This window comes from Vulpes lagopus, chromosome 17 (genome assembly GCF_018345385.1).
Source record: "Vulpes lagopus strain Blue_001 chromosome 17, ASM1834538v1, whole genome shotgun sequence".
Taxonomy (NCBI): Eukaryota; Metazoa; Chordata; class Mammalia; order Carnivora; family Canidae; genus Vulpes; species Vulpes lagopus.
The window spans coordinates 30,503,299-30,527,355 of NC_054840.1; positions in this window are offsets into that span (position 1 = coordinate 30,503,299).

The following is a 24,057-nucleotide window of genomic DNA, read 5'->3' on the forward strand; positions in this document are numbered from 1 at the left end:
CTATTTCTGCTTCTTAGTCTGTCATTCATGAAGCTGATGGCTAGTGATTGGGATGCAAAGAACATCTACTTCAGCTGCCTCAAGATGCTATTAAAGTTGGACTCTAGACTTTGGAACATTTTGGGCAGCCCTAAATACTTACATGGCTGATACCTTCCTAGTTGGCAGTAACTGCAGCAGGAAGATTAAGTGTGCTCAACTAATCTGCAACAACTTGAACAAGTGCCTCTCATTGCAGAATCTAATTTGAATCCGTAACTCTAGTTTTGAGGAAGTCTGAGGTCTGTAATATGTTGCTTTCCAGATATTACAGTACTGAAAGGTTGGTAAGAATGGAAACCAAGGGCCAAATAGTGTGTGTGTGTGTGTGTGTGTGTGTGTGTGTGTGTGTTGTATGTGTGTGTGTGTTTATGTGCGTATATACATAATATACATACACATATACAGTAAATTTCCAAAACTGTTGGGAAAATCATGGCAATAAATGAAATTAAGGTAAATGTATTTTTTCTATTTTTGTGTAAGATTTCAGGACATATAATAGGTTTTATTTATCCTTATGAAATAAAATTTTCAGTCAAGACTATTTGCTCTATACTAGGGAGCAAATAGTAATTTTTAAAACTCCCCTCTCTTCAGTATTGTTGCTTCTATGAGTATACTTAAGGAAGAAAATGGCATAATGATGCTGGGCATCAATTTATGGCACTGTAATTGAGATTGGGCTAAAATCACAGCAATTTTTGAATCAGTACTTTAAAAAAAATCATAGGCTTTCCTTGTAAAAGTAGTCTATATACTCTGTTCCTCAAGTATTTCTTTTTTCTGGGCTCACACAAGAAGGCATATTAATTAGTTTTGAGTTTTTAATTCTTATTCTCTGGGGTCAAATACATTCTCTTGATGGGCTTCATTAGTATTTTTTCCCCTTTCTTTCCTTTTCTTTAAAAGAAAAAACTTCTTTATTATTTTTTTTCTTTTTATGAGACTCCAGCAGACCAGAAATGAGACTGTTCTGAAAATGATGTGCTAGCTAGTACTTTTCCTTTTGCACAAAGAGGCATTCTTGACAGAATGTGTACTATTTATACCTGTTTTGTAATCTCTCCATAAGATTAAGTTTAGGAAGAATAAGAAAAATAGATTGTTATTTGGTTGGAGAATCAAAGGTTTCAATAATGTACAGCAATCAATGTCTTCACTGGCTTACCGGGGTTAAAACTATTTAAAAGGTTTCAACCCAGTTATTTAAGCTGTCTTATGCCCTGTCTAATTCAATGTGACAGTTGAAAGAAACCTATTTGGAAGCTTACTTATTCGACATTGATATTTGTTTTTTATATATTCTTTCAGAAAACTATATTGGGGAATGTTTAAAACAATGTGCATAGGATTCTAGATCTTCTAAAATTTCTTATCCATAGTATTTCAGTTGGGATATGCAAGGAGTAATTGGTAACACATAGTTTTCTGGGAGGGTGAATTAAATGCAAGCACAGAGAAGAGAACACAGTGAAAATTCTAGGAGAACATGCCAATACATTAATTAGCTTGTGAATTGGTTATTTAAAGGCATTAAATTCCACACTTTAGTCAAACTTATGCAGCATAAAAGTTTCCAATGAAAACACTAATGGTTTTAATAAAATATGTGAATTTTTAAATGCTTTCAATATTTCATATTAATCATCAGTCTTTTAATAATGATAGTTTTGTCACCTCAAGCAGATATACTCTATGTGATAAGAGATACTGTAAAGGAAATTTCTTAAACCCAGTCGTAATTATTTTTTCTGAGATTTAATGCCTTTAAAGGTGATAATACTTTTGATTTGCATGATATCTTTTTTAACATGTCAAATGATTTAAAGGCTATTAAATCATTTATTTGTTCATATTTGGAATCAGTTGCAGTCAAAAACATGAGATGAGTTACCCTTGGAAAAAGAGAAAAATTAGGCTCTACTTCAGAGTACCAGCTGTTAGGGTTTGGGTGAGAGATGAGGATGCTGACTAAAAAGTTAATAAAATGAAAAGCAGCTTTTCACATAGGGGATATGAAAATCCTTGAATCCTTTCATTTCAATTGAAATTGTCAATTGAATTTGTACAATTGTCTCCTATTTGCAATGTATTAAAAATAATTTTAACCTGAGGAGAATATTTATAAGCTATAGAAAGGAACCATTTACATCATTTTGTTGTTGTTTTGCTTTGCTTTTGCTTTTTCTTTTACTTTAATTCTAGTTCCTCCTTTCTATCATGACTAATCTCTTATCACTTAGCTTCACTCACCTGTATTATAGACAAAGAAAATGGATGACAGCAGTTGGGTATCATTGCAGATGAGTATACTACAGGTGAATTTCATGAAATATATATATTATAGACAGGTTTTGGTACTTTCAATAATAGAACCCATATTGCACAGTATTTGTAGCAACTGAGGCTTATATTTAAATCATCAGTCTCTATTTTTTTCTAAATTGCTTCTGTTTATTGATTAGGCAAATGTACCTTTTATTATTCATTGATTAATCCCAGAAATAAGAAGAAATACTTTTTTCATAATATTATATATCTTGGAATTCATTGATACACATTAAAGTTTAATTTGCTCTGGGATGGTTCTTCTATGGCTTGAGAAAATTAAGTTATTATCTAAAACATTTAAAAATTATTTTTAAAAAGATTTTATTTCTTTCAGAAAGAGAGAGATTGAGTATGAGAGAGAGAGAGGCAAAGAAACTCAAGTAGATTTGTGCTGAGCATGGAGCCCAATCATTGGTATTATGACCTGAACAGAAACCAAGAGTTGGACACTTAACTAGTCATCCAAGTAACCTAAAATTACTGACTTTTATATGGTTCCAATGAGATGAAAGTCAGATACAAACTTAGGAATTTTTCTAATTTTCCTTAGGTATTTATTCATAAGTCGAAGGTTTTCCTAAACATTTATCCATGTACCTTTTCTGTGTGTAAGAAAACTAGGAAGGAAGACTATTTTCTCCATTTATGAGAATTTGGACTCTATAAGGCATCTGGTAAATATAAAAATGATACTTTCAAAAGCTTTAAGAATATGAAGATTCCCAATTTCCAAGAATTTTACTTCATTAGAGCACATAGCACCAGATAAAGTAAGGAGAGTCTTTATCCTGCTTAAAGCCTGGGACATTTATCCTGCTTTAAGCAGGATATATATATATATATATATATATATATATATATATATATATATATATATATAAACTACCCAGAAGGGTAATTGCTGGGATCTAGGGTAGCTCTATTTTTAACTCTTTGAGGAACCTCCACACTGTTTTCCAACGTGGCTGTGCCAGTTCACACTTTCAGAACAGTGCAAGAGGGTTCCCCTTTCTCCACATCCTCTCCAACATTTCTTGTATCCTGTATTGTTAATGTTCACCATTCTCACTGGTATGAGGTGGTATCTCATTGTGGTTTTGATTTGTATTTCCCTGATGGCAAGTGATGCAGAGCGTTTTCCCATGTGCTTGTTGGCCATGTGTAGGTCTTCTTTGGTGAAATGTCTGTTCATGTCTTTTGCCCATTTCATGATTGGATTCTTTGTTTCTTTGGTGTTGAGTTTAATAACTTCTTTATAGATCTTGGATAGTAGCCCTTTATCTGATAGGTCACTTGCAAATATCTTCTCCCATTCTGTAGGTTGTCTATTATTTTGGTGAATATTTCTTTTGCTGTGCAGAAGCTTTTTATCTTGATTAAAGTTGTTCGTTTTTGCTTTTGTTTCCTTTGCCTTCATAGATTTATCTTGCACAAACTTGCTGCGGCCAAGTTAGAAAAGGTTCATAAATAAAATCTTTAAAAAAGAAAAAAGATAAAAAGATGAGAAAGGACCCAAATAAAATCAAAAATGAGAAAAGAGAAATAACAACACTAGAGAAATACAAAGGTTTATAAGAGAACATTATGAAAAATTATATGCCAGAAACCTCGAACCTGGAAGAAATAGATCAATTCCTAGAAATATATAACATAGCAAAAGTAAAAAAGGAAGAAATAAGAAATTTGAACAGACAGATAACCAGCAAAGAAATTGAATCAGCAATCAAGAACCTCCCAACAGGAGACGCTTAGATCAATAGAACAAAAGGGAAAGCCGAAACAAGATAGAAACCTGTAACTCTATGATCCATTAATCGACAACAAGGCAGGAAGGAATATCCAATGGCACAAAGCAGTCTCTTCAACAAACCCTAACCCTGACCCCAGGATAAGAACAAATGGTGTTGGGAAAACCAGGCAGCCACATGCAGAAGAATGAACCTGGACTCCTCTCTTATACCATATAAATTCAAAATGGACGAAAGACCTAAATGTGAGACCTGAAACCATAAAAAGAAGAAAAGATAGGCAGCACCGTCTTTGACATTGGCCATTGGATCTTCTTTCTAGAAATGCCTCTGAGGCGAGGGAAACAAAAGCAAAAATACTCTTGGGGCTTCATCAAATTGAAAAGCTTCCCCAAAGTGAAGGAAACAACCAAAGCTCAAAGGCAACATACAAAACGAGAGGAGATATTTGTAAACAAAACATCCAATAAAGAGTTAGTATCCAAAACACATAAAGCAAGTATAAATCTCAGCATCCTAAACACAAAGTATCCAACTGCAGATGGGCAGAAGACATGAATGGACTTTGTCTCTGGCAAGACATCCAGATGGCCGCCAGACACACGGAAAGACACTCAGCGTCACCCATCATCAAGGAAATGCAAACCAAAACCACAATGAGATGTCACCTGACAGCCGTCAGAATGGCTAAAATCAACAACACAAGAAATAATAGGTGTTGGTGAGGCTATGGAGAAGGGGGAGCCCCCTTACACTCCTGGTGGGCATGCGAACAGGTGCAGTCACTGTGGAAAACAGTGTGGAGGGTCCTCGAGAAGTTCAAAGCAGAGCTACCCTACAATTCCAAAACTGCACAGCTAGGTATTTACCCCGAGGATACAAAAGTAGTTTAGTAGATTCGAAGAGGGACACGCAGCCCACTGTTTGTAGCAGCGTTTATCAACAACAGCCAAACTGTGAATACAGCCCAGATGTCCATCGGCAGACGAATGGGCAGAGATGATGTGGTAAATATACACACTGCGACATCACTCGGTCATCAGAAGGGATGAAATGAAGCCATTTACAATGACGTGGGAGAAGTGGAAAAGACTTATGCTAAATGAACTCAGTCAGCCAGAGAAAGACAGATACCAAATACCATACAATTGCATTCACATGTGAATTTTAAGAAACCAAACAAACTGGCAAAGGGGCGGAGGGGGGGATGAGAGAAGCAAACCAGGAAACACACTCTTAACTACAGAGAATAAACTAATAAATACCAGAGGAAGGTGGGGGGGATGGAGAATCAGGGGATGGGAATAGTGGAGGGCACCTGTGACCAGTACCAGCCGTTGTATCCAAGGGTTGAATCACTATGTGGTAAACCTGAAACTATATCCTACTGTGTTTACAAACAGGAATGCAAGTAAAACTTTAAAATAATAATTGGTAGTATTGATGAAACATGCACGCACAAGAGTTATCTTGTGCAACTGAAAATCCAAATAAATAGTATTTAGAGCCACAAATCCCCTCCTTAGCTCAGCTCAGGAGAAGCCTGCCATGTCTATTCTGACCCCAGCAGAAGCCTGGAATTGATTCTCTGGGGAGGCCACTGACTTGGTGGACTCAGGCAATCTTTGAACCCAAAACCTAAATAGAGTGCATAAAAGTATACCGCCGAATATACTAGAGTCCCAGTGCAGGCACATGCCAAGACCCCAATCTAACCGTACACAGACATAACCCTAACCCTACACTTAAACCTAATGTTAACCTAACCCTGAAACAAGACCTATCACTAATCGAAAACTAAACACAAACCCCAAGACCGAAACACATTCACTGAACCTTCCTGCCAACCCTCACCCTAACTCCTAAACCTATTCTAAGCCCTTAACCCTGACCCCTACCTTAAATCTAACCCTAACCCTAACCTCTAACTCAAACCTTAACTTAATGGACTCAAATCCTATTCCTAACCTTAACCTGTACCCTAACACTAACCCTGTAATATTAACCCTATCTCATACCCCAAACTGTACCCTAACCCTACCCTAAAACTAACCCCTAACCCACTCCCTAACCCTATCTCTTACCCTTTTCCAAAACCGTACCCTGACCCTGTCCTGACCCTAACACCCACCCAAACAGTAACCCTAACCCTAGCCCTAACCCCTATCCTAACCCTAACCCTTGCCCTAACCCCAAACCTAGCCCTAACTTTAACCCTAACGCCTAACCCTAACCCCTAACCCCAACGCAGAGCCTAACCCCTAACCCTAACTGCAAACCTAAGCCCAACCCTAACTCTAACCATAACCCTAACACCAACTCTTAACCTCCTGCCCTAATCCCTAAAGCCTAAACCCTAACCCTAACTCTAAATCCTGTGCCTAACCCTAACCCTAAACCCCTTTCCCTAATGCCTAACCCCCATCCTAACTCCTAACCACTGACCCTTACCCTTTTCCCTCCCCCTAACCTCTAATCCATAACCATAAGCATAATCACTAACCCCTAACATCTCACCTAACCCTAACCACCAATTGCTGCCTCTTCCCTGACCCTACCATTCATTCTACCCATTCACTTACCCTGTGGTTCTGAGGAGTCCCTTCTGATGTGGACGTGGCCCCCAACGGCACCTCTAGAGTCCTCCAGGGGGTCCTGAGGAAGCCGGGCTCCTGTGAGTGCGGACGTGGGCCCACGTGTTCCTGAGTCATAGTCAGTGGGTGCTGAGGAGGCCGGGGCTCCTGTCACCGTAGATGCGGCCCCCAGGTTCCAGAAGCCTCAACCTATGTCCTGAGGGGCCCAGGAGCTCCTGCCAGAGTGGACGCGGGCCCACCTCTTCCTGAAGCCTCCCCGCGGGTCCTGAGGCGGCCCAGGGGCTCCTGTCAGCGTGGATGCGGGCCCACATCTTCCTGAAGCCTCACCGCGGGTCCTGAGGAGACGGGGGCTCCTGTCAGCTTGAACGCGGCCCAATGTCCCCCTGAAGACTCCCTGCGTGTCCTGTGACGCCCTCCTCAGGCCTCCCGAGCACAGGCAGGCTCCTGTTAGTGCAGGCGGAAATGGCCTACTGAGCATGTGTGCCCCCTGGGTGGGGCTCCAGCTCGGGCGCCCCCTGCGGGAGGCTCAGGCACTGCAAGAGGCCGGGCAGGAGGCAGCTTGCCCCCGCCACGGCCGCACCTGCCTCCTTCCAAGCTCCAGCTGAGGCCTGTGAGCTTCGGAATCATCTCACTGAAACGGAGCCCAACACCGGCTTCCCAGAAACACTTAAGGACAATGAATGGAGCCCACAGGACGCAAAATGAAATGTGGACCAGACTTTTACCACATCCTACAAAACTCACTGAACCCTCTTCCACTGGGGCAGCCGCTCTGGAAACAGTTTCGAGGCTCCACAGGAAGATACAAATAGAGCCACCTTGCGACCGGCAGGTGCACGGCCTGGAGCTCACTCCGAAGATACAGATGCAGTGAGACTTGGGCACCTGCACCCCGATGTCCACAGCAGCCGGGTCGACAGTAGCCACACTGTGGGAGGAGCCTCGGTAGCCTCAGGCAGATGATGGATAAAGAGGATGGGAGATAGATGATGGTCATGGATGATAGATAGATGATAGGAATGGTACTCAGCTATCAAAGAGAAGGAAATCTTGCCATTTGCAATGACGTGGATAGAACTAGAGGGATCGTGTTAAGTGAAATAATTCAGTCGGGAAAGAGAATCACCATGTGGTGCCATTCATAGGAGGAATTAAAGAAGCAAAGCACATGAACATCTGTGAAGGGAAGCATAAACAAATAGGATGAAAACAGATGCAGGAAATACACACTCTTAATCATAGGAAACAAACTGAGGGTCGCTGGAGGGGAGAGGGGGGATAACAGGGGACCGGCATGAAGGAGGCACGTGACATCATGAGCACTGCTGTTTTCTCCAACTGGTGAATCCCTAAATTCTTTCTCTGAAAGTATAATACACTATACATTAATTAATTGGGTTTAAATTAAATTAAGTTAAAAAAATCAGTTGTATCAGAGCCCATTTCCTTCTGGACTCTCTGTTCTGCTCCTTCAGCTTATGCTGGGACCACCCCCTGTGGGTCTGGTTTGTTAAAGTCAGCGCCATGCCTCGTCCATGGCCCAGCCCAGGGCTAGAACTCACGACCTTGAGATCAGGACCGGAGGTGAGGGCAGGAGTTGGATACTTAACCAACGGAGCCAGCCAGGGGCCTGAGAACCACACTGCTTTCTCCTGTGTCTCTGTGACATCGTTTGAAAGAGGAAAGTGCTGCGTCCCGCTCTGTCCTGCTTCTCCTATACTGATTTGCTGTCCGGGTTCATTTGTGGGGGCAGATGGATGTTTTGTTTTGTTTTCCTATTTCTAGGATCTGCCACCATGGTTTTGATAGGAATGACATTGAAACTGAGGCTGGCTTCAGGAACTGCGGACATTTTCACAAGATGAGGCTCCCACCCCACGAGCCCAGGACGGCCTGCCAGGGCCACAAGTCTTGTGCTCCTTTGGTTCAGTCTCATTATTTATTCTCTGTGATGCTCCTGAGAAGGGAGTCATGTCCTTCATTTCCTTCCTGAGTGCTCATTGTCGGGACGCAGTAAGGCTACTGAGCTCTGTAGGGTCAGTTTGTGTCCCGTGACCTTACTGAACTCACTCCTTAGTTTTAACAGGTTTTGGTGGAGGCTCTCGGGTTTCCAGTTTCTAGTACTGCATCTTCAGCAAATAGGGACAGTGTGACATCCCCCTTCCAGGTGTGGAACCTTTCCTGTTTCCTGTCTGTTGACTACATTAGGACTTCCAGCGCTGAGAGGGGACCTCCTTGGCTTGTTCCTGCTCAGGGGAGATGATTTCAGGTTTTCACCCTTGAGGATGACGTCAGCTGCGGGCCTTCCTAGCGGCCTTTATTCTGTTGATAGACATTTCCTCAAAACCCACTATGCTTTTGATGTTGTATTTTGTCAAATGATTTTTCTGCAACTCTTGAGAGGATCCTATGATTTTTGTCCTTTCTCTTCTTTTCTTTTTAAAAAAGATTTTATTTACATATCCTTGACAGAGAGAGAGAGAGGCAGAGAGAGAGAGAGGCAGAGACACAGGCAGAGGGAGAAGATGGCTCCATGTAGGGAACCTGACGTGGGACTCAATCCCGGGACTCCAGAATCCCGCCCTGGGCCGAAGGCAGGCACTAACCTGCTGAAACCTCCGGGCTGCCCCATGTCCTTTCTCTGGTTAATGTGATGGATCCTGCTGACCAATGGACAGAGGGGCCGTGGGTAGTACATGGGCAACATAGATGAACAATAGTAAGAGCTATAAGCGTATAGTTCTCAAATAAATAAGTTACAGAAATTTAGAAAGTACAGCCTAGGGAATAGAGTCAGTACTGTTGTGACAACTTTGTACGGGGACAAACGGTGATGCCACTTCTCGTGGGGGGGAGCTGAGTAAGGCACAGAATTGTCAAGTCACTAGTTGTAACCCTAAAACTACTGTCACATTGTGTGTTGACTGTACTTCAATAAATATCAAGGAAAAGGGGTTTCTGGTAGGACTCCCGGTGGGTCCGTGAAAGAAATTTACACGGTCGTTACACACACACAAAGTCACCTCGGCAGAGGAGATAAAGATGCTCGCATGTCTTCATGTTAATTTTTAGAAGATTTACTTGAGATAGGGTGCAGTGGGGAGAACAGAGGGAGAGGGGGAACCTGGAGCGGACTCCTCACCCACTGGAGCCCAAGCCCCACGTAAGGCTCCATGCCACAGCCTCGAGATCCTGACCTGAAGCAAACTAAAGAGTCAACGTGGAACCGACTGAACCACTCAGGAGCCCCTCAAATGTTAAGTGCAACCCCATGCTGTGAACTCTGGGGTCGGGGGGACGTCTGTGACCCCCTGTCTGCCTAGAAGGGCAGAAGGCCTGCAGGGCCCGAGGATGGGCACTGAGGATGTGTGAGGCTGCCTGCATCCCCTTCCCAACTGGCATGGGGACAGAACCCTCCCCCGTGACCCTCAGCCTTCAGGGTAAAGGGCTAAGTGCTGATTGGACCCTGCCTGCCCACAGTCATGATGCGGGACCCCACTGTGGGCGGAACTGTGCTGCCCCCGGGTTCCACTGCTGCCTGGCGCTCACTGTGCATCTGCAGACCTTCGGAAGCACTCGGGCTCCGGATCTGGCTCACAGCGACCCAACTCTCCCGCTCTCCCCAGTAGCTCAGTCCTCCCACTCTCTTCAGTACCCCAACTCTCCCACTCTCCCCAGTACCCCGGTGCATAAAGAGGAGGCGCTCACACAGCGACAGGTCACAAGTGAGTGGAGGCTGATGCCTGCTCCCCGGGGGCCACTCTGGGGCCTGTGGTTCCAGGTGGGGGCACTGGCCTCCAGGACTGGGGTCCAAAACAACCCAACCCCAATCCGATGACCCTGAGCAGCTCCTGCAGCCCTTCCACAGCCCCACAGGGTGAGGGCGGCCCGTAAGGCCCTGTCCAGGGAAGGAGGCTGCAGTTGCAGTTCAGCAGCTCCCCCAGGACCCCCGCTCCCCTGTAAGCCCTATGCTGTGCAGGGAGACCCAATACAGGACCTTTCTAGCCCATCCTAGATGCATGGACCCCGACAGAGATGACACCCGCCTGCCCCACCCTGTGGACAGAGACGGACTGTCAGGGCCTGCTGGGTCCCCCTGACCGGTGAGCAGGCTTGCTCTTCACGCACTGGAACCCGGAGTCCCTCATGCTCCCCCCAGACCCCCCTCAGGATATTCACGCATCCTTGCCCTCAGGGTGGGGAGTTTGGTCGCACTCTGGTTGACATCAGGTTTTAATTTTGATGAAGTCCAGTCCGTTGCTTTCTCCCCTTGGTCGTTGTGCTTGTGGAATCTAAGAGAAACCTTCGATCTCCCCCGGGCTGGGAGACATCACCCCGAGCATCAGATTGCCAGTTCCCCGGAGCCTCTTGGGTCCCCCGCCCATGTGCTCCTGATACCGGGGTGGGAGCGCTCTGTGATCCCAGCGTGACGGCGTGTCCTGGGACAGTGGCTGGGAAGGTGTATTGTAGCTGGGCGAGCGACAGACAGGCAGTGAGGGCCTGTGTGTGATGTTCTGGCCCAGTCTGTGCCCCTCAGGGCTATGGGGTTGTCTCTGGCTCTGGTCAGACAGAGGGGGACCTGCCCACGGGGAGCACCCGGATGCATGGGTCCTCGGAAGGTTTTCATGCGCTGTCATTCTGGGATGTGTTTGGATTGCAGCACCATGCAGGAGGACTCAGAGAACCTACTGGCCTTGCAAAGGGCCAATATTGTGGCCCAGTACCATCAGGTGAGGCCCAGAAGGGACCATAGACAATACACACTCATGATAGGGGAGACCATACGATCAGAGCCAAGGATGAGTCAGGTCAGCCCAGACAAGGACCATAGTCACCAGGAACAAGTGAGACCCTGAGGATGGTCCTGGTGTCAGTAGCAACTAAGGGTCCATCCTGGATCCTAGTCATTGGTAGCTGACGAGCCCAGTCACCAAGTATGGTGAGGCCCAGTCACTGGAACCACAGTCACCAGGTCCAGATGAAGTCCACAGCTACCATGTCCAGGTGAGGCCTGGGTGGGGACCAGAGTCACCAGGTCCAGGTGAGGTGAAGGTGGAGACCACAGTCACCAGGTCCAGGTGAAGCCAAGGTGGGGACTACAGTCGCCAGGTCCACATGAGGCCCAGATGGGGACCAGAGTCACTAGGCTCAGGTGAGGCCCAGTTGGGGACTAGAGTCACCAGGTCTGGTTGAGGCCCAGGTGGGAACCACAGTCACCAGGTCCAAGTGAGGCCCAGGTGGGAACCGCCCTGATAGAAATGCGAACTCTTCTCACTGTAGCATTCCAGCTGTTCTCTCTTTAAATCTCAGGCCGAATTCATAGGTTTTCAGGATGATTTGAAAGTTACCTAGGTCATTTGGTGGGGACAGGTGACTTGGGGACCCTACTCTTCAGCTGTCTTGCCCCTCTGACAGGGACATATTTTTAGCAATGAACAGTAAAGTCCGTTTATTAAAAGTTGTTATTAATTTGTGCAAACAAACTTCTGTCGGCTTAAAGCAACTGTAATCACACATATCCACACTGGCTAGAAAATTTTGTTAACCTGAGTATCTAGATCATTTTCATTATGTGAGCAATTTCTTTCCAAAACTAATTCCCAAAGGAAGTAGGACAATGTGACAAGAGAAACAGCCAAGCATCATGAGAAAAAAGAAACCGACAAAAAAACGCTAAGCATTTTTCTCGGGATGAGAGAAATCCTGATCGTGTAAGGTTTTTTCACCCTGCCCTGAGAGAAACCAATTCCCTGACTCAGTTGCTTCAGAGGAGAACTGGGTTTCTGATCCAGTAAATCGTGACTGTCTCTGGCACTTGGTTCCCACAGCTGTGGATGTGGCCTCAGACCAGCTCGGTGGTTTCCAGGCTGCACTTGGAGGAGTTGGAAGGGCTCTGAACATGCACCTTATGGGCAGCCTGGGATCTATACCCTACAGCCTTTAATTGATAGGTACACCAACTCACATAAAACTTTGCTAGAAAGAAGTCAAATTGTGTGTTTTAAGAAGAATTGAAAACGGGCAGCCTGGGTGGCTCAGCCGTTTAGCACTGCCTTCTTCCCAGGGCGTGATCCTGGAGACCCAGGATGGAGTCCCACTTCGGGATCCTTGCATGGAGCCTGCCTCTCCATCTGCCTGTGTCTCTGCCTCTCTGCCTCTCTCTCTCTCTCTCTTTCTCTCTCTCTCTCCCTCTCCCTCTCATGAATAAATAAATAAAATATATTTTTAACAAGTATATTGCAGGGCAGCCCCGGTGGCTCAGCGATTTAACCGTGCCTTCAGCCCAGTGTGGGATGCTAGAGATGCAGGATGGAGTCCCAAATCAGGATCCCTGAATGGAGCCTGCTTCGCCCTCTGTCTGTGTCTCTGCCTCTCTCTCCCTCTCTCTCTCAAATAATAAATAAATAAATAAATAAATAAATAAATAAATAATAAGAAGATGTATATTGCAGCTATATTGGTAGCTATATTAATAAAGTGTGTTGTTTTTACATTTTATGGTGACTGGACCTAGCAAGTCCACACAACAGCCATCCCTTCTAGACAGTGTTGCGGGACAGGCGGTATTATTTCCTTTTTATAGATGAAATTGATGACCTTGAGCACATGCGGTTCCTTCCCTTTCTTTTTTCTGTTCAGAATATACGAGCTATAAGTGAGTAAATTGCAAGAAACCCACTTCCGGGATCAACACCTCTACTTTCCTCACATGATTTTAATATTTTTCTCAATTCTGAACTCCTTATCTATCTTACTACTCCTTTTCAAATAACTTAGGATACGTTTTCCAGGACTTGTTCAGAGAACCAGTTCCCTAAGTATGAATCAGTGACCTGAAACAGACCCAGCATACAGAGATTCTCCTATTTATTCAACACCCATCCGTTTCCAAAAGAAGTCTATTTGGCCTTCTATATGGCAGGTACAGAGACAGGCTCCGTCCCCACCGGGTTTCGATCTATGTCCCAGAGGACTACCTGTAGTCTTAATGCTGATTTCTGAGGGCAAAACAAGCAAGTCCACAGTTCTCCTTCATACTTCCCCAGCGGACCCTTGGGTTCTCTCCACAGAGTTGAACTGTTACCGAGTCATTGATCGTGTAGGTCAGTCACAGAGCAGCATTGCCATCCAAAACAAAAAGGAGGAAAAAGGAGTTTCAAAGTAATTGGGTCTCACAAATCGTGCGGAGGGTACATTGAAACTGTGACAATGTTTCTTAGTGCACCTTTTCTCAGAGCCACATCTCTCCTGTTCTTGACTGACGGACAGGAGAGTCTAGGTAGGGAGAAATAGGTAGGGGGCTACAGATTCAGGCTCACAAAGATCCTAAGGATGCTGAGATGTAAGGAAACCAGAAATAAAGAAACAAACGAGACCACCCTGTCCCAGGTATGGGTAGAGAGGGTCTTTTTTAGGACAGTCCTCTGTGCCCAACAAAGAATAACCAGACTCTAAAAAGAAGTAAACCGTTAAAGATGTTATCACTAGTCCTTACTCAAACCAAGACATCCCAAGAATGAGAAGGCCACAAGCTCCCTGATCAGTTCTAAATGAAAAACGGTCAGTGGAGGCCCATGTGGGCAACCCAGCCTGGGCCCCTCCCACTCCTGAGAGCTTTCTCGGTATCCTTGCTTAATAAACTCCTGTCGCTTTACTTACTCTTCTTTGTCCACCAGATTCATTCTTCGACTCCGTGAGACAAGAACCTGACTTTCTCACTTCATTCCGCCTGCTGCACTTCTCTTACCCAAGCTCCCTGGGAAATTACTTCATTGGCTTAATCCCATCTCACTCTCCTCCTGCCTCATATCCTTTGGATTCTTCACCACCAAAGGCCAATGAACCAAGAGATGCAGGGAGGGAGAGAAGACCCAGGTGATGGGGGAACTAAGGCCAAAGAAATATAGATTAAAATTACATCTGCTTTTTTAAAAAAAGATTTTGTTTATTTACTCATGAGAGACACAGAGAGAGAGAGAGAGAGAGAGAGAGAGAGAGAGAGAGAGAGAAAGAAAGAAAGAAAGAAAGAAAGAAAGAAAGAAAGAGGGGCAGAGACAGAGACAAAGGGAGAAGCAGGCTCCCTGGGGGTAGCCCAATGTGGGACTTCATCCTAGGACCCCAGGATCATGCCCTGAGCCAAAGGCAGATGCTCAACCACTGAGCCACCCAGGCATCCCTACCATTACATTTCCTAACAAACTTTCAGTCCATAAACAAATACTTGAAACCCACAGAGTGGGACATTCTTCAAAGAATTCACAGCTGCCTGAATGTTAATGCTTTGCTAGAGGCCAAAAGCAACATGTGTTTGCTGATAGCCAGACCTCCAGGATCCTGTAAATCTTTCACCTGTGAAAATCCTTTTGGAAACTTCTTTTATCTCTAGAGTCCCCACCCCACACGGCAACTTTAAAGTTTATAACCAAGGCTCCTCATGATCCTGATGAAGCTCTTCAGGCCCAGGGGTCCTGTCCCCATACTTTAATAAAAACACCTTTTTGCATGGAAAATGTCTCAAGGATTCTCTCTTGACCACTGGCGCCTGGCCCACAGTACATCACAGGTACATCTCTGAGTTAATGGCATCGGCACATCAGGAAAGTACAGAAGATTTTTGCCTATCTTCTTGCATGACACATTCAGGAGGGGGACATTCCTGTCTGTTCGATCTGGGTTTCTCTCTTCCTGGGATATATAGCTAGCTAGCTGGCTAGGTAGATGATAGAGTGATAGATCTACTGATAGATCGATCCCAGGAACATGAATAGATGTTTATATAAACAAACATATAAACATAAATCTATGTTTCCATAAATCTATGTTTTGGGATTTTGTTTACTTATTCATGAGAGACAGAGGGAGGGAGAGAGAGCAGGCGGAGGGAGAAGCGGGCTCCATGCGGGAGGCCCGACATGGAACTCGATCCTGGGTCTCCAGGATCATGCCCTGGGCCAAAGGCGGCGCTGAACCGCTGAGCCATCCAGGTTGCCCTAATTTTTTTTTAAGTAGGGCAACACGCCCAACGTGAGGCTTGAGCTCACAACCCCAAGAAGAAGGGTCACATGGTCTACGTCTAGGCTGGCCAGGCACCTTTTTCCATGAACTTTGAAATCCAAGTTGATTTGATCAGGGGGTGAAAAGAACTTGTCACATGAACACTGAAGCCTTACGGGTCATCTACTTTTGGAGGGTGCCTTACAGTTCACAAAGAGCTTTCTCATTCCCATCCCCTTTGCTGCTTACCACTGACTGGGAGGGAGGTAGTGGCGGGTAGAGGGTCACTGACAGGGCAGGGACAAAAAAAAAATTTGAATATTTATTATTCAATGTATTACTGATAATATAATAATTATTATCTATAAACAGAACTATAGATTTATATTTAAATATGCAAAATAAATATTTCTATATCTAATCTCTATACGTCCATATATAGATCTCCCTATAGAGATAGAGACAAAATGGTTAGAAATAGATATGTGCAGAAAGAGAGAGAAATAGATATAGACCTATAAATATGCAGAGGATTTGCTTTCAAATTCTATCCAACGACATCTCCTCACAGGCACAGACAAACGCACACACACATACTCAAGAGCCTTCTGGTATGTGGCCATGACAGGAAATAACACCCCGTGAGATGCCATCTCTTCTCCAACTTAAAGGTGCCAGCCGTTTCTCCAAAGAAGACCTACACAGAGCGAGCAAGCAAGCACATGAAAAACTGCTCCACGTCACTTTTCATCAGGGAGATAGAAATCAAAACCACAATGAGATACCACCTCACACCAGTGAGAATGGGGGAAATTAACAAGACGGGAAACGACAAATGTGGGAGAGGATGTGGAGAAAGTGGAACACTCTTGCATTGTTGGAGGGAATGTGAACTGGAGCAGCCACTCTGGAAAACAGTGTGGAGGTTCCTCAAAAAGCTGGAAATGGAGCTATACTACAACCCACCAATTGCACTGCTGGGTATTTACCCCAAAGACACAGATGTAGTGCAATGACTGGACACTTGCACCCCAATGTTCACAACGGCAATGTTAATAGCCAAACTGTGGAAGGAGCCTTGATGTCCTGCAACAGATGAATGGATAAAGAAGATGTGGTCTGGGGATCCCTGGGTGGCGCAGCGGTTTGGCGCCTGCCTTTGGCCCAGGGCAGGATCCTGGAGACCCGGGATCGAATCCCACATCGGGCTCCCGGTGCATGGAGCCTGCTTCTCCCTCTGCCTATGTCTCTGCCTCTCTCTCTGTGTGTGTGTGACTATCATAAATAAAAATTTTTAAAAAATTATAAAAAAATTTAAAAAAAAGAAGATGTGGTCTATATATACAATGTATTATTATTTAGCCATCTGCAAGGATGAATACCTACCATTTTCATGGACATGGAACTGGAGGGTATTATGCTGAATAAAATAAGCCACGTGGAGAAAGAATTATCATACGGTTTCACTCTTATGTCGAATGTAAGAAACAGTGAAGAGGATCATAAGGGAGGGGAGGGAAACTGAGTGGAGAAAATTGAGAGAGGCAGTGTTGTCCCCAAGATTGCTAATCCGAGAAACCACCGAGGAGCCGACACCGATGCAAACACATGAGGGTTTATTTACAAGCTCGAGCTTGGGTCCAAGTGTACCCAACACAGCGGAGCAGGGACTTGGACCCCGAGACTAAGAGGCGTAGCAGCTTTATAGGGGCCAGTGGCCCATGGGATACGCAGAAAGTTGCACAGTCATGTCGGTCCACACACAAGTGGCCGATTGAATTACATCTTACCCTATAGTATCCATTTGAGCTGGCCTATTACTTTGCTCAGAATTGATGCAGTTTTGGTGGGCACAAAGCAGGGTTACATGGTTATGAGCTGATTTCCAATTAGGGTGTGCCCAGGGGCTTGACTAGGGTGGGGCAGTGCCTTAAGCAATAAGCTGGTTATGTGGGGGTCACACAGCAGGTGGCAGGTGTAGCACAAAATGGAATCAGTACTGCTCTGCTTGTCCAGGGGTAGGGGATTTTTGTTAAATTTCCTGGGTCTCACAGAAGATAAACTATGAGAGACTCCTAACTCGGGGAAACAAAGGATTGCGGAAGGGGAGGTGGGTGGGAGGATAGTGTAACTGGGGGACGGACATTAAGGAGGGCAAGTGATGTGATGAACACTGGGTATTATACTACATGTTGACAAATTGAATTTAAATTAAAATTTTTTTTAATTTAAATTTAAATTAAAAAAGGGTACTGGACAGCTCAGCCATCCTCAGCAATTCATTTATGAAATGACCTTCATTAGATCATAAAAAGTTATGAATGTGAATGGAAAATGACCTGCAACTCCTTCCCAGTTCAAATAAATAAGTATTCTAAAAAGCAAATCAAAGTTCCAGAATGGAAAAATGCAAAAAACGAGGGAGAGGGAGAAAGAGAAATGAATTCACTTTTTGTGATATTTATTAGTGATGGCCCAATAATGACAAATCTGTTACTGTCATTAAAAACAAAGAGTTAATGAACGGTATGGAGACCGATCCCCTCAACTAACAGATAAGGAAACTGAGAAGACACGAGAAGTAATGCACACTGCTCAGTAATTCACATGGGTGGCAAGGCACAAAGCCAAGACTCGATTCTGGTCCAGAGTTCTTTAAACGACCACAACACGTTAACGTCACAGCTTCAGGCTCATCTAGAATTAGAGTCACTTTAGCTCAATAAAGCATTCAACCAAAGTAGTCTTTCTTCTGCCAGATAGTTACATTTCATGAAGCACCCTAAAAGGGATTCGAATTAGGTCTCCATGTGCGCCATCAGAATACTGCCTGATGAATTAATTAAACAAAGGTATTCCCCGAAAAAAACCTCAGCCATGAGACCTTGCCTACCCTTTCACTTTCCAAGTCTTCATGCTTCTATATCTAATTGCCTATATTTTCAGAGAAGCCAACCTTACTCAGATTAAGTTTGTCCAAGCCGAGAACTAAGTGCCAGGTTTAATATTTTTAAAACTCAATTTAAAAATAGTTAAACAGAGAATTTCAAATGGCAAACACTGATATTTACATCATCTACTCTTATAACTTCAGAAGGGGTAATCTTGAAACCTAGATGCAGTCGTGCCTTTATATGAAAGTATAAAAGCAGAAAGAGTAACCCAAAATTGTCTATTTCACAAATGCCTATCTAAACTAGTTATGTTCAATGGTGTCTGTCTTGATGCAACAATCTCTAGGAAGACCTTCTTCAGACCTAGCTCTACCACCAATAAGCGTGTGAACTTGGACAATCCAATCCTCCAGAACTCTCAGTTTCTTTCCTGTGCCTCAGAGGAGAGGACCAGAGCTGATGATCCCTCAGTTCCTTCTCAGACCTGAAATGCTGCTGTGGGGTCCTAAACACTCTATACTGAGCACAAAAAGACGGGGGAATCTTATATATACTCAAATGCTAAACTATAAAACTAACTCTGAGCATAGATCCTGAGTATTTTAGGGTTCTCTCCTATGGCGATAGAAAATCCCCAATTCTATATCTCTTTCTATCACAAGCGGTGGGTATATGGGTCCAAGCCTGTTAGCTTCCGAAACGTCTCACTGAAACGGAGCCCAACACCCGGCTTCCCCAGAAATACTTAAGGCCCCTGCGAAGAAGAGGTGAAATTTACATTACCTTTTAACAATCAGGCCAAAATAATCTGGTGGTTTTTGGGGGGGCCCTGCCCCAGCACAGGCCTCCCCAGCACAGGCGGACTCCTAGTTTGTTCAGGGGGATGAGGCCTACAGCGCATGCGGGCTCCCTGGGCGGAACCTGGGCTCACGTGCCTCCAATGGGAAGCTCAGGTGCTGCCTGCTCAGCTCCAGCAGAGGCCTGTTAGCTTCGGAAACGGAGGCCAACACCCGGCTTCTCCAGAAATACTTAAGGCCCCTGCGAAGAAGAGGTGAAATTTACATTACCTTTTAACAAGCAGGCCAAAATAATCTGGTGGTTTTCTGGGGGGTCCTGCCCATAGGGTTGTTATTGTTTTTCTTCTTCTTTTTTTTTTCTTCCTTCTTTCTTTACTGGAAAAAATAATGAGATGGAGACATTCACCTCCATAAAGTAACATGAGGTCGTACTCACAGCCAGGAGGTTCATCAATACACATACATGATGTCTAACTAGAGTTTAAAACAATGATTATAAAGATAGCAGCTGGGCTGGAAAAAGAGCACAGAAGAAAACTGGAGAATCCATTACTGTAGAAATAAAAGAACTAAAATCTAGTCAGGCCAACGTTAAAAATGCTGTAACTGAGAGGCAGTCCCAAGAAAGTTTATGGACCACAGAGGCAGACTGAGGGAACTCAGCCACTTATTAAAACAATAACATTCATATCATAGGAGACTCAGAAGATGAAGATGAAGAGAGAGAAAAGGTGGGCCTTGCTCAGCCATTAGAAACGACAAATACCCACTATTTGCTTCAACGTGGATGGAACTGGAAGGTATTATGCTGAGTGAAGTAAGTCAATCGGAGAAGGACAAACATGGTATGTTCTCATTCATTTGGGGAATATAGATAATAGTGAAGGGGAATATAAGGGAAGGGAGAAGAAATGTGTGGGAAATATTAGAAAGGGAGACAGAACATAAAGACTCCTAACTCTGGGAAAAGAACTAGGGGTGATGGAAGGGGAGGAGGGCAGGGGGTGGGGGTGAATGGGTGACCATCAATGGGGGTGTCACTTGACGGAATGAGCACTGGGTGTTATTCTGTATGTTGGCAAATTGAACACCAATAAAAAATAAATTTATTATTTAAAAAAAGGAAGGAAAGGAAGGAAAGGAAGGAAAGGAAGGAAGGAAGGAAGGAAGGAAGGAAGGAAGGAAGGAAGGAAGGAAAGAGTGGCACCTGGGTGGCTCAGTCAGTTAAGCTTCTGCCTTAGGCTCAGATCATGATCCAGGTCCCTAGGCAGGCTCCCTGGTCATCAGGGAACCTGCTCCTCTCTCTCCCTCTGCCCCTCTCACTCATGCTTTTTCTTTCCTCTCGCTCTCAAATAAATAACATCTTTGAAAAAGAAACAACCAAACAAACCCATAAGGAAGAGAAATCTCCCATGTAGAAGAATTTCAAACAATTTGTGCAGACATTCCACCCTCAGTGGATGAGCATAGCTTCCCACTCTTATGTGTGGAATACACATAGTAACTTCCTTCTACAAAATATGTTATGGAAAACTTAAAATAATAATGATAATATAATACTAATACTAATACTAATAATAATAATAATAATCACTTTACTGTGGAGAAAGCTGACAATGCAAATATTTTAATATTGATTCATTAGCTAATATTTGTACCGTACTAATATAAGATATCGATAATTGGAGAAATTGAGTGCCAGTGCATGAGAATTCTCTGTACTATCTTCTCAATTTCCCTATAAATCTTTGTTTTTTTTTCTAATAAATAAGATTTATTTTGAAAATTGACTTAAATGAATCAGGCTCCAAGTGAGAAGACACTTTAAGAATAGTTTAATTAATAAGAAGCTTTTGCACAGCAAAGGATACAGTCAACAAAACTAAAAGACAGCCTACAGAATGGGAGAAGATATTTGCAAATGACATATCAGATAAAGGGCTAGTTTCCAAAATCTATAAAGAACTTATTAAACTCAACACCAAAGAAACAAACAATCCAATCATGAAATGGGCAAAAGACATGAAGAGAAATCTCACAGAGGAAGACATGGACATGGCCAACATGCACATGAGAAAATGCTCTGCATCACTTGCCATCAGGGAAATACAAATCAAAACCACAATGAGATACCACCTCACACCAGTGAGAATGGGGAAAATTAACAAGGCAGGAAACAACAAATGTTGGAGAGGATGCGGAGAAAAGGGAACCCTCTTACACTGTTGGTGGGAATGTGAACTGGTGCAGCCACTCTGGAAAACTGTGTGGAGGTTCCTCAAAGAGTTAAAAATAGACCTGCCCTACGACCCAGCAATTGCACTGTTGGGGATTTACCCCAAAGATTCAGATGCAATGAAACGTCGGGACACCTGCACCCCGATGTTTCTATCAGCAATGGCCACAATAGCCAAACTGTGGAAGGAGCCTCGGTGTCCATCGAAAGATGAATGGATAAAGAAGATGTGGTTTATGTATACAATGGAATATTACTCAGCAATTAGAAACGACAAATACCCACCATTTGCTTCAACGTGGATGGAACTGGAGGGTATTATGCTGAGTGAAATAAGTCAATCGGAGAAGGACAAACAGTGTATGTTCTCATTCATTTGGGGAATATGAATAATAGTGAAAGGGAATATAAAGGAAGGGAAAAGAAATGTTGGGAAATATCAGGAAGGGAGACAGAACATAAAGACTCCTAACTCGGGGAAACGAACTAGGGGTGGTGGAAGGGGAGGAGGGCAGGTGTTGGAGGGGAATGGGTGACGGGCACTGAGGTGGACACTTGACGGGATGAGCACTGGGTGTTTATTAACTTTTGCCTTATTCTTAAACAGTGCCTTCGATGGGAACAAAGTAAGAATTTTATATCAGAAGGAAAGAAAAACACTGAGGAACAAGTATAATGCCTCCTCAACCTGAAAAGCAGGAAAGGATAATAAATAGCAAAAATCAGATAAAAATACTTCTTTTATATTAGACACCATATTGCAAGTGCATTTAAAATTAGCAATGCAGAGGGGAGGGGCAAGATGGCGGAGGAGTAGGGTCTCCAGGTCACCTGTCCTCAGCAAATTACCTAGAAAACCGTCCAATCATCCTGAAAACCTACGAATTCGGCCTGAGATTTAAAGAGAGACCAGCTGGAACGCTACAGTGAGAAGAGTTCGCGCTTCTATCAAGGTAGGAAGACGGGGAAAAAGAAATAAAGACACAAAAGGCCTCCAAGGGGGAGGGGCCCGCGAGGAGCCGCGCTGAGGCCGGGGCGAGTGTCCCCAGGACAGGAGAGCCCCGTCCCGGAGGAGCAGGAGCTGCACCAACCTTCCCGGCGGAAAGGGGCTCCCCGGGAATTGGAGCAGGATCCCCAGAAAGGCGGGGACGCCCTCGGGCTCCCTGGGACAGTAACAGAGGAACTGCGCCCCGGGAGATGCGCCGAGCTCCCTAAGGGCTGCAGCGCTCGGCGGGGCCCGGAGCAGCTCGGAGGGGCTCGGGCGGCGGCTCCGCGGAGGGGGCTACGGGGCTCCGGGAACAGCTCGGAGGGGCTCGGGCGGCGGCTCCGCGGAGGGGGCTGCGCGGCTCCGGGAACAGCTCAGCGGCGGCGGCTCGCGCAGAGGAAGAAGCTCCGCGCGGAGGGGGCTGCGCGGCTCCGGGAACAGCTCGGAGAGGCTCGGGCGGCGGCTCCGCGGAGGGGGCTGCACCGCCGGGAGCGCGAATCCAACAGCGCAGGCCCCGGAGCACAGGGCGCCGGGACACAGCCCAGGATCCGGCCTCCCCCGGGACAGGCAGAGGCCGGGAGGGCCCAGGACAGCAAGGACGCTCCTGCCTGGAACTGAGCAGATCAGCGGCCCCGCCCGGAGCCCCCAGGCCCTGCAGAAGGAGAGCCCCGGAGCTACTGCGGGGGCTGGATCCAGGGTCCCAGAGCTGCCCCCGCCACTGTGGCTTCCTCCCGGGGCCTCACGGGGTGGACAACCCCCACTGAGCCCTGCACCAGGCAGGGGCAGAGCAGCTCCCCCAAGTGCTAACACCTGAGAATCAGCACAGCAGGCCCCTCCCCCAGAAGACCAGCGAGACGGACCAGTTCCAAGGGAAGTCAAGGGACTTAAACTACACAGAATCGGAAGATACTCCCCCGTGGTTTTTTTGTTTTTGTTTTTTTGTTTTTGTTTTTGTTTTTTTTTTTTTTGTGTGTGTGTGCTTTTTTTTTTCTCTCTTTCTTCTTGATTTCTGATTGCTTCCCCCACCCCCCCTTTTTTCTTTTTTCTCCTTTCTTTCTTTTTCTTTCTTTTTCTTCTCTTTTTCCCCTATTTTTTTCTTTTCTCTTTTTTCTTTTTCTCTTTTCTTTCCTTCTCTCTCTTTTTCTCCTTTTCCCAATACAACTTGTTTTTGGCCACTCTGCACTGAGCAAAATGACTAGAAGGAAAACCCCTCAAAAAAAAGAATCAGAAACAGCCCACTCTCCCACAGAGTTACAAAATATGGATTACAATTCAATGTCAGAAAGCCAATTCAGAAGCACTATTTTACAGCTACTGGTGGCTCTAGAAAAAACCATAAAGGACTCAAGAGACTTCATGACTGCAGAATTTAGATCTAATCAGGCAGAAATTAAAAATCAATTAAATGAGATGCAATCCAAGCTAGAAGTCTAACG